The sequence below is a fragment of the Lolium rigidum genome, chromosome 6 (assembly GCF_022539505.1).
Source record: "Lolium rigidum isolate FL_2022 chromosome 6, APGP_CSIRO_Lrig_0.1, whole genome shotgun sequence".
Taxonomy (NCBI): Eukaryota; Viridiplantae; Streptophyta; class Magnoliopsida; order Poales; family Poaceae; genus Lolium; species Lolium rigidum.
The window spans coordinates 298,793,872-298,806,203 of NC_061513.1; positions in this window are offsets into that span (position 1 = coordinate 298,793,872).

The window sequence follows — 12,332 nt, forward strand, 5'->3', positions numbered from 1 at the left end:
CATGGGAGAAGCACCCCTGGGACCTGGACGCACACCTGGAGAGGCCCGAGGCCCGAAAGAGACCAGGTGGCGCACCCTACCTTGCTAGGCGCGCCACCCAACCTCTTTCGGCCGTCGATCGTTCGATTGCCCTTATTCTTTCGCCCACCGACGTATTTTGACCTAAAAATCACTATATATATGGCTCCGAAGAGTTCTCGGGGCGGGGGACAGTGCCACACAAACACAGAAACCTGAAAATAGAGGCTGTTGCAGAGAAGATTGGAGGGGGAAACTCCGTCGGGATCACGGCCAGAGGGATCTCCACCTTCTCCAATGTCTTCATCATCATCACCATGATCAAGGAAGAGTAGTACACCTCTGGACTATGGGTTTGTGGCAGTAGCTTGATCTATTTCTCTCATGTTCTTGATAGTTCTTAGTGCCATATGAGCTGCCTAACATGATTATGGGCATATTTGTAGTACATATGTGGTGGATCCTTATTCTATGATATTGTGCTATGAGATATGATTAAATTATGTGTAAGATGTATTGATAGATGCATATTATGTAGCCCATTCTTATGTACTTGTTATGATCCAACATCTACGCAAGAGCGTGTGTGGGGTGATGTGTGTATTAGATGGAGTAGCATGGTTTTAGTGATTGGATAGTGACAATATGTTCAAGATCTATTATGTCTTTGCCTTTTCTTTTGCTACCTCACTAGAGATAAAGTGAATACATGTGCTATGTTCGTCACGTGACAGTAGTGATGATCTTGTTTATTCAAGGTAGAATATTTGATATTCAAACTTCATGTTAAAGTACACTTATGTCTATGCTCTGTTAATTCTTAATACAAGATTGATGAAGTTTCTTTCTTGTGGAGCATAAGAGAGATGTGTTGCATCATCTATATGTTAGGACGTGATGCCCATATTAATTCTGATCTTACGCATACTATTATTTGCACCTTCATATCTCATTGATGAATTGTTATTTATCCACTGCCACTTAAAGAGAGAATAGTCAAGTGAACCCATGAACCCCGGTCCACTTTTTATCATAAGAAACACCTTTATATTGCTTTTATCTTGTTTTCTATTTGCTGCAATATTTTAATCCGAAAATACAAAAATATTAACTTTTCTTATTTGCATCTAAAACACCAAAAACAATCAACCTCTTTACAATTTTTACTTAGTTATTTTATCTAGTCTAGTTTTATTTGCTTTATTTCTACTTGTGTCTAATTACCTACGCGAAACCGTGTGCTTCACAACCACACGGTGGAGTTGGGGACACAAGGCTTTTATTTTACTTGTAGGATTGCTAGAAAAAGGGAGAAGAGAATACTCTTTGTCTAGTTCCCTGGAAGTTCGATATAAACCCTCGAGTCACTCTTGTGGGGAAAATACTCTGCTGATACAACACTCTGCACTTGGAGTCACAACGTATCAAGATCTTTTGGCGTTGCTAATAGCTGTCATCAAGCTTCCATGAAGAGCTAGCGGATGCGGGGATGGCTAGAGTGGTGACACGACACAATAGTGGCCATGGCGAGCTCGGCCGCATGGTGCGGGAGCAAGAAAGTGTGGCACAGTGAAATCCGACACCGGCACGGCATCCGTAGATGCGAGCGCGTCCAGCGGACATGGTTGTTGCATACTCCCCATCCTCGCCATCATAGCCTTCAGTTTTTCCCCCGCTGTACGGCGTACTCTGCCTCCACTCCATGCTTTTGTTACAAAGAGGAAGGAATCTGGCAGGTGAGTTCCACCTAAATTTTACCATGCCACGTAAGCCTGACACCGGGCCCCATCGGTGAGAAAATCACTTATAGCGTATCAACTGGCCAAGGAGTGATTTTTTTACACTGTTAGTGAATTGTGGTTGTTTTTTGCAAACTTTTTTTTGTTGTAAAGAGATGATTTTTTTGAACCCAAGCCCTTTGTGGTGATATTTTTGCATCTCTTACTAGTTGAGTTCCCTTGGTCTAAACAAGTGTGGGATCCATGGGAATATCTCCGCGATACTCCCTTTTAATCAGAATACCTTGCTAGATATAGCAAGGTCGCCGCAGTCTGTCTTCTAAACCTAGAGCAGCCTCCACCTCCTCGTCCTCCATAGATCAGTAAAGAGTAAGATTTCTAATTCTATAGACATACCTTGGATCCACAATATTTCTGTTTGTTGACCACTGGACATGTTTTTGGCCCAAGTGACCCAAGCCCATATGTGTGCTGACCTATAAAAGGAGGGAGCTGGAGGAGAGCTAACCCTAAGACAGAAAAACCACACCAGCCGCCAGGGACCAAGGGGAGGAGGTGAGCTGCTGCTCCATCACCAAGATGAGGTGAGATGCTACTCCAACATGGTGTCCGAGCAAGGCGGCAGTGGGGCCTGAAGGGGAACCGGTTCAGGCAGGGAGTGGGTCTGCCCGGCGGAGAGGAGACGAGGTGGTGCTGCATGCAAGGGGAAGGAGAAGGAGAAGCTGGACTGTGGTTCTTGCTGCTGCGTGCAGCTGCTCGTCCAGGAGTGAAGCAGGGGTGGTGGTTTCTCAAGTTGTGTGTGTCTTCTGCTGGTGAAAGGAGGTTCTTTGGTAAGCGTGCCCCGAAGTTGTTTGTTGTTTTCTGCTGGGTGAAGGTGAGAGTGCAGATGGGTGAGCCCAAAGGCCTTGCGGAGACTCTCGAGCAGCTCATGCTGTTTCTCTCAAAAGGGGGTGGCTCTGAGGCCATTGTTCCCCGACAAGAAGTGGTTCAGAAGATTGACCTATCACCCACAGACATCAAGCTAGAGGGGGTTACCAACTATCTGAGTTGGTCTCGGAGGGCAATGTTGGCTGTGGATCAGAAAGATCTTGATGGGTACTTATTGGGGACTGTCAAAGAACCAGGAGACAAGACTAGTGCTGAGGGAAAGAAGTGGAAAACCATCAACTCTCTGCTTATTGGGTGGCTGTTGAACTCGGTGGTGTCCTCCATTGGGCGTTCCGTGGAGGGGTTGTCCACAGCTGCTGAAATATGGAAGACTTTGTCCATCTAGTACTCTGGTAAGGGCAATGTCATGCTCATTGCTCAGATTGATGGGAAGATTCGCCATCTCCGCTAGGGGGACATGATAATGATGGCATATGTGGCAGAGTTGCAAGCCTTATGGGCTGATCAGGATAACTGTGACCCTCTCGAACTCTATGATGTAGCCTCCATCGAGTCAGGGCAAAAGTGGATAGCGCGCAGGCGTGTGCTCAAGTTTTTGGAGGGGCTAAGTAAGTGCTTTGATGGCAGAAAGGCATCTCTGCTGCACCACACCTCCTTGCCCCACTCTTGACGAGGACATTGCAGCAATGGCTCAAGAGGAGGTGCGGCTCTCTCTGGAACCAGCAGATGAGAAAGTTGTGTTAGCTCCAACGTTTGCTGTGACCGAGCGTAGAGAGTGGAAAGAGACTAGGGACTATTTCATTTGTGGGGAGACTGGTCACCTGAAGTGGTACTGCCCAACTCGTGGTAGAGGCAGGGGATATAATAGAGGGGGAAGTAGCATGATGTCAGGAGGTAGAGGTGGATACTCAAGACGTCAAACTGCTAGAGGTAGAGGAGGACACACCGGAAACTCCGGTGGTCAGAGTGCACACATGGCGACTGAAGTGGATAATGGGACATCAAAGGATGCAGAAGTGGATGGTGCTGCCTATGGAAACTTTGCTAACTTGGTCTCCATGGATGAAGGTAATTCTGAAAAAGCATCCCTTGCTACTAATGAGAATGATACAGAATGGATTCTTGACCCTGGCGCATCTAAGCATGTTGCGAGTAAATTCGGTGTGTTTGAGTCTTACATTAAGCATCCTCCTACTCACAAAGGCACCATTCAAATTGCTGATGGTACAAAACAACCTGTTGTTGGAGAAGGCATAGTAAAGTGCACTTCAAACATCTCTTTGTCATATGTTCTACACGCCCCAGCGTTTCCTGTTAATTTTCTCTCTCTGAGTGCTCTCATTGATGACATAGACTATAGTGTGACCCTTAATAAGTTTGGTGTCGTGATTCAGGAGCGGGAGACAAGGCAGATGGTTGGGACTTGCACCAGGCGTAAGGGGCTCTGGTATGTGGAAAAAGGGGTGCATCCAGAGTTGGTGTATGCTGCAACCATGGAGGACAAGGAGAAACAAGCTATGATCCATCACTGTAGGATGGGGCATGTGTCTTTCGATAAGATGAGTAGAATATTTCCTGATATTATGTGTGGAATAAGCAATGGCAAGTTAATATGTGATGCTTGCGAATATGCTAAACATACAAGAGCCTCATATGTGAGTAAGGGGCTTAGAGAGCATATCTCCTTTTATGCTTATTCATTCAGACATATGGACTTCCCCAGTGGTGTCAATGAATGTAATGAAGTACTTTGTTACCTTTATTGACTGTTATTCTCGTATGACTTGGGTTTATTTGATGCGCCACAAGGATGAGGTGTTTCACTATTTTCAGAACTTCCATGCATATGTAAAGAATCAGTTTCAAGTACAGGTGCAGGTGCTCAGGTCTGAACAAGGTATTCTTCATCAAACGACTTTCCCAGATACCCCTCCCCAAAACGGTGTGGCAGAGCTGAAAAACAGACATGTTTTGGAAGTAGCTCACTCGCTGATGTACACAATGAATGTGCCCAAGTTCCTGTGGAGTGAAGCAGTCATGACAGCCACTTTTTTTATTAACAGGACACCCTCCAGGATACTCGGTATGAAATCCCCATGCGAGTTGTTGTTTGGAAAAAATAAGTTTGTTGTCCCTCCGAAATTATTTGGCAGTACATGCTTTGTTCGGGACCATAGACCATAGACCATGCTTTGTTCGAGCAGTAAAATGTGTTTTTGTTGGTTATTCCTCTAGTCAGAAGGGGTATAAATGTTGGTGTCCCTCTGCAAAACACATGTTTGTAAGTATGGATGTCACCTTCAGGGAATCCGAGCCATTCTATGGTGAGCAAACTGATCTGAGCTTGTTGTTTGCAGAACTTGACCAACTTCACTCTGTGCAAGATGGTCACGAGGGGGAGAAGGTAGTATCTCACACTAAGGGAGATTCTATGGGTACTAAACCTGATGGTGATGTGCAGGTTCAAGTCCAACCAATAGTGGGAACGATTCCGCTTGATTCTCCCCAGATTCCTGCTCCTGTTCAGGATCGGTGGCCACAGAATCTCCAAGTGTACACTAGACGGCAGCCACATGTGTAGGGGGAGCAGGAAGGAAGTGATGTGAGTTCATCTGACACAGTGGGACAACAACCACATGTGCAGGGGGAACAACAAGGCAGTGCTAGCAGCCCATCTGACACAATGGATCTGCCAATTGCATTGCGAAAGGAGACACATGAAGCAGACAGAAAGGGTGAAGTGGCAAGGAAGGCTCTTTGCGAAAATGCATGCTCTACAAACTGCTTCTGATGAACATGACATTAGCAAATTTATTTCTTACAAGGCTTTGTCTCCTTCCTATAGAGCTTTTGTGACCTCTCTACAAACCGTGTCAATTCCAAACGATTGGAAGACGGCAAAGCAAGATCCGAAGTGGCGCGAAGCGATGATAGAAGAGTTGGAAGCACTGAAGAAAAACAAGACATGAGTGCTAACCACATTGCCAACAGGGAAAAAGGCAGTGAGTTGTAAGTGGATATATATTGTGAAGCGGAATCCTGAAGGGAAGGTAGAAAGGTATAAGGCCAGATTGGTCGCTAGAGGGTTTAGTCAAACTTATGGAATTTACTACGATGAGATGTTTGCTCCAATGGCGAAGATGAACACAGTAAAAATATTGGTTTCATCTGCTGCTAACTTTGGGTGGAAGTTGCATCAACTAGATGTCAAGAATGCCTTCTTACATGGTGACCTGCAGGAAGAAGTGTACATGGAGATACCACCAGGTTTTGGTACCTCACAGACCAAGGGAAAAGTATGCAGGCTAAAGAAATCCTTGTATGGTCTGAAGCAATCTCCAAGGGCATGGTTTGATAGGTTTAGACGAGCTGTGTGTGGTATGGGGTATGGTCAATGCAATGGTGACCACACGGTGTTCTATAGACACGGCGAGCGGGGATCACCATTCTTGCGGTTTATGTGGATGACATTATCATCACTGGAGATGACCAAGAGGAAATAAAGATATTGAAGGAGTGTCTGAGCAAGGAGTTTGAGGTGAAAGATTTGGGCAACCTAAAATATTTCCTTGGCATAGAAGTGGATCGGACAGAGAAGGGAATATCTTTATGTCAACGAAAATACACCCTAGATCTCTTGAGTGACATGGGCATGATGGGATATCGTGCAGCCCCTACCCCAATTGAACAAAATCATCAAGTGACTGCACAATCAGGTGAGCTAGTAAATAAGGAAAATTATCAGAAATTGGTTGGGAGACTCCTGTACTTGTGTCATACCAGGCCTGACATTACATATGTCGTGGGTGTGGTGAGCAGATACATGCATGAACCAAGGAGTGGGCATCTTGATATAGTGCACAGAATCTTGAGACACTTGAAGGGAACTCCGGGAAAGGGGTTGTGGTTTGCAAAGAGTGGGCACCTTGAGGTGGATGGTTATAGCGACTCTGATTGGGCTGGTTGTCAAGATGATAGAAGATCAACGTCAGGCTATTGTGTGTTTGTGGGAGGAAATCTGGTGTCATGGAGAAGCAAGAAACAAACAGTTGTGTCCGGATCAACGGCGAAGCTGAATACAGAGCTTTATCTAAAGGGGTGTGTGAGATGCTTTGGGTGAAGCATCTCCTGAGCGAGTTGAAGCTTCTCAAAAAGGGGCCCTTGAGAGCTTGGTGTGACAATCAGTCAGCCATAAGTATTGCAAATAATCCAGTCCACATGATAGGACAAAACATGTGGAAATTGACCGCTTCTTCATTAAAGAGAAACTTGATGCTGGGATTATCTGCCTTACTCATGTCAGTTCTGGGAAGCTGATGTCTACGCACACTCCTTTTCCTGTAGACAGTGTTGGGCCTCCAAGAGCAGGGGTTTGTAGAACAGCAGCAAGTTTTCCCTTAAGTGGATCACCCAAGGTTTATCGAACTCAGGGAGGAAGAGGTCAAAGATATCCCTCTCAAGCAACCACTGCAATCACGATACAAGAAGTCTCTTGTGTCCCCAACACACCTAATACACTTGTCGGATGTATAGGTGCACTAGTTCGAGCGAAGAGATAGTGAAATACAAGTGGTATGAATGAATATGAGCGGTAGTAACGGCGCCGAGAAAATAGCTTGCTGGCGTGCGATTGATGGTAGTAATATTGCGGGAAGTAAAGATGCGGTAAAACGAGTAAATAAGCGATGATTGCGGTATTTGGAAACAAGGCCTAGGGATCATACTTTCACTAGTGGACACTCTCAACATTGATCACATAATAAAACCACTCTACACTCTCTTGTTGGATGACAAACACCATTAATTGTGTAGGGCTACAAGAGCACCTCAATGCCGGAGTTAACAAGCTCCACAACATTCGATGTTCATATTTAAATAACCTTAGAGTGCATGATAGACCAACGCAATTATACCGAGTACTAACATAGCATGCACACCGTCACCGACAGACTATGAAAGGAGGAATAGATCACATCAATACTATCATAGTAATAGTTAACTCCATAATCTACAAGAGATTACAATCATAAACTACGCCAAGTACTACATGATGCACACACTGTCACCATCACATCATGGAGGAGGAATAGAGTACTTTAATAACATCACTAGAGTAGCACATAGATTAATAGTGATACAAAGCTCATCATATGAATCTCAATCATGTAAGGCAACTCATGAGATCATTGTATTGAAGTACATGGAAGAGAGATTAACCACATAGCTACCGGTACAGCCCTTAGCCTCGATGGAGAACTACTCCCTCCTCATGGGAGACAGCAGCGTCGATGGAGATGGCGGTGGTGTCGATGGAGATGCCTTCCGGGGGCACTTCCCCGTCCCGGCAGGGTGCCGGAACAGAGACTCCTGTCCCCCAGATCTTGGCTTCGCGATGGCGGCGGCTCTGGAAGGTTTCTCGTACCGTGGCTTATTCCTATAGGGTTTTCGCGACGGAGTCCTTAAGTAGGCGGAAGGGCAGCCTCGGAGGGGCCCTGGTGGGCCCACACAGTAGGGGGGCGCGCCCCACCCCTTGGCCGCGCCGCCCTGGCGTGTGGGGCCCCCTGGCTCCTCTCCGGTACTTCTTCGATGCTCTGGAACCTTCCGGGAAAAATAAGATGCTGGGCGTTGATTGATGGCGTGTATTTCACACGTTCGTTGGGCAACCCCAAGAGGAAGGTATGATGAGCACAGCAGCAAGTTTTCCCTCAGAAAGAAACCAAGGTTTATCGAACCAGGAGGAGCCAAGAAGCACGTTGAAGGTTGATGGCGGCGAGATGTAGTGCGGCGCAACACCGGAGATTCCGGCGCCAACGTGGAACCCGCACAACACAACCAAACTACTTTGCCCCAACGAAACGAGTGAGGTTGTCAATCTCACCGGCTTGCTCGTAACAAAGGATTAACCGTATTGTGTGGAATATGATTGTTTGCGAGAGAAAGCAAGAGAACAAGTATTGCAAGAGATTGTATTTCGAGTAAAGAGAATTGGACCGGGGTCCACAGCTCACTAGAGGTGTCTCTCCCATAAGACGAACAGCATGTTGGGTGAACAAATTACAGCTTGGGCAATTGACAAATAAAGAGAGCATGACAATGCACATACATATCATGATGAGTATAGTGAGATTTAATTGGGCATTACGACAAAGTACATAGACCGCCATCCAACCGCATCTATGCCTAAAAAGTCCACCTTCAGAGTTATCATCCGAACCCCCTCCAGTATTAAGTTGCAAAGCAATGGACAATTGCATTAAGTATGGTGCGTAATGTAATCAACAACTACATCCTTAGACATAGCATCAATGTTTTATCCCTAGTGGCAACAACGACAACACAACCTTAGAACTTTTCGTCACTCGTCCCAGGTGTCAATGCAGGCATGAACCCACTATCGAGCATAAGTACTCCCTCTTGGAGTTAAAAGCATCTACTTGGCCGGAGCATCTACTAATAACGGAGAGCATGCAAGATCATAAACAACACATAAGCATAACTTTGATAATCAACATAACAAGTATTCTCTATTCATCGGATCCCAACAAACGCAACATATAGAATTACATATAGATGATCTTGATCATGATAGGCAGCTCACAAGATCCGACAATGATAGCACAATGGGGAGAAGACAACCATCTAGCTACTGCTATGGACCCATAGTCCAGGGGTAGACTACTCACTCATCACTCCGGAGGCGACCATGGCGGTGTAGAGTCCTCCGGGAGATGATTCCCCTCTCCGGCAGGGTGCCGGAGGCGATCTCCGGGATCCCCCGAGATGGGATCGGCGGCGACGGCGTCTCGCAATGTTTTCCGTATCGTGGCTCTCGGTACCGGGGGTTTCGTCACGGAGGCTATTTGTAGGCGGAAGGGCAGGTCAAGAGGCGGCACAGGGGGCCCACACCACGGGCCGGCGCGGCCAAGGGGGGCCGCGCCGCCCTAGGGTTTGGCGCCCCGTGGCCCCTCTTCGTCTCTCCTTCGGACTTCCGGAAGCTTCGTGAGAAAATAGGCCTCCGGGCTTTTATTTCGTCCAATTCCGAGAATATTTCTTTACTAGGATTTCGAAACCAAAAACAGCAGAAAACAAGAATCGGCACTTCGGCATCTTGTTAATAGGTTAGTTCCGTAAAATGCACGAATATGGCATAAAGTGTGCATAAAACATGTAGATAACATCAATAATGTGGCATGGAACACAAGAAATTATCGATACGTTGGAGACGTATCAGCATCCCCAAGCTTAGTTCTCGCTCGTCCCGAGCGGGTAAAACGATAACAAAGATAATTTCCGGAGTGACATGCCATCATAAACTTGATCATACTATTTGTAAAGCATATGTAGTGAATGCAGCGATCAAAACAATGTGTATGACATGAGTAAACAAGTGAATCATAAAGCAAAGACTTTTCATGAATAGCATTTCAAGACAAGCATCAATAAGTCTTGCATAAGAGTTAACTCATAAAGCAATAATTCAAAGTAAAGGTATTGAAGCAACACAAAAGAAGATTAAGTTTCAGCGGTTGCTTTCAACTTGTAACATGTATATCTCATGGATATTGTCAACATAGAGTAATATAATAAGTGCAATAAGCAAGTATGTAAGAATCAATGCACAGCTCACACAAGTGTTTGCTTCTTGAGGTGGAGAGAAATAGGTGAACTGACTCAACATTGAAAGTAAAAGAATGGTCCTCATAGAGGAAAAGCATCGATTGCTATATTTGTGCTAGAGCTTTGATTTTGAAAACATGAAACAATTTTGTCAACGGTAGTAATAAAGCATATGCATCATGTAAATTATATCTTATAAGTTGCAAGCCTCATGCATAGTGTACTAATAGTGCTCGCACCTTGTCCTAATTAGCTTGGACTACCTGGATTATCACCGCAATACATATGCTTTAACCAAGTATCACAAAGGGGTACCTCTATGCCGCCTGTACAAAGGTCTAAGGAGAAAGCTCGCATTTGGATTTCTCGCTTTTGATTATTCTCAACTTAGACATCCATACCGGGACAACATAGACAACGGATAATGGACTCCTCTTTTAATGCTTTAAGCATTCAACAACAATTAATTCTTTTCTCATTAGAGATTTGAGGATGTTTGTCCAAAACTGAAACTTCCACCATGGAACATGGCTTTAGTTAGCGGCCCAATGTTCTTCTCTCACAATATGCATGCTCAAACCATTCAACTCAGTGTAGATCGCCCTTACTTCCGACAAGACGAACATGCATAGCAACTCACATGAAATTCAACAACAAGTTGATGGCGTTCCCCAGTAAACATGGTTATCGCACAACAAGCAACTTAATAAGAGATAAAGTGCATAATTACATATTCAATATCACAATAGTTTTTAAGCTATTTGTCCCATGAGCTATATATTGCAAAGGTGAATGATGGAATTTTAAAGGTAGCACTCAAGCAATTTACTTTGGAATGGCTGGAAAATACCATGTAGTAGGTAGGTATGGTGGACACAAATGGCATAGTGGTTGGCTCAAGTATTTTGGATGCATGAGAAGTATTCCCTCTCGATACAAGGTTTAGGCTAGCAAGGTTATTTGAGGCAAACACAAGGATGAACTAGTACAGCAAAACTCACATAAAAGACATATTGAAAGCATTATAATACTCTATACCGTCTTCCTTGTTGTTCAAACTCAAAACTAGAAATTATCTAGACCTTAGAGAAACCAAATATGCAAACCAAATTTTAGCATGCTCTATGTATTTCTTCATTAATGGGTGCAAAGCATATGATGCAAGAGCTTAAACATGAGCACAACAATTGCCAAGTATCACATTACCCAAAACATTTATAGCAATTACTACATGTATCATTTTCCAATTCCAACCATATAACAATTTAACGAAGGAGAAACTTCGCCATGAATACTATGAGTAGAAACCAAGGACATATTTGTCCATATGCTACAGCGGAGTGTGTATCTCTCCCATGAAGTGAATGCTAGGATCCATTTTATTCAAACAAAACAAAAACTAAAACAAAACGACGCTCCAAGAAAAAGCACATAAGATGTGGCCGAATAAAAATGTAGTTTCAGGGGAGGAACTCGATAATTTGTTGATGAAGAAGGGGATGCCTTGGGCATCCCCAAGCTTAGACGCTTGAGTCTTCTTGATATATGCAGGGGTGAACCACCGGGTGCATCCCCAAGCTTAGAGCTTTCACTCTCCTTGATCATGTTGCATCATACTCCTCTCTTGATCCTTGAAAACTTCCTCCACACCAAACTCGAAACAACTCATTAGAGGGTTAGTGCACAATATAAATTGACATATTCAGAGGTGACACAATCATTCTTAACACTTCTGGACATTGCATAATGCTACTGGACATTAGTGGATCAAAGAAATTCATCCAACATAGCGAAAGAGGCAATGCGAAATAAAAGGCAGAATCTGTCAAAACAGAACAGTTCGTATTGACGAATTTTAAAATGGCACCAGACTTGCTCAAATGAAAATGCTCAAATTGAATGAAAGTTGCGTACATATCTGAGGATCATGCACGTAAATTGGCATAATTTTCTGAGCTTCCTGCAGGGCAGTGGGCTCAGATTCGTGACAGCAAAGAAATCTGGAACTGCGCAGTAATCCAAATCTAGTACTTACTTTTCTATCAACGGCTTAACTTGGCACAACAAAAC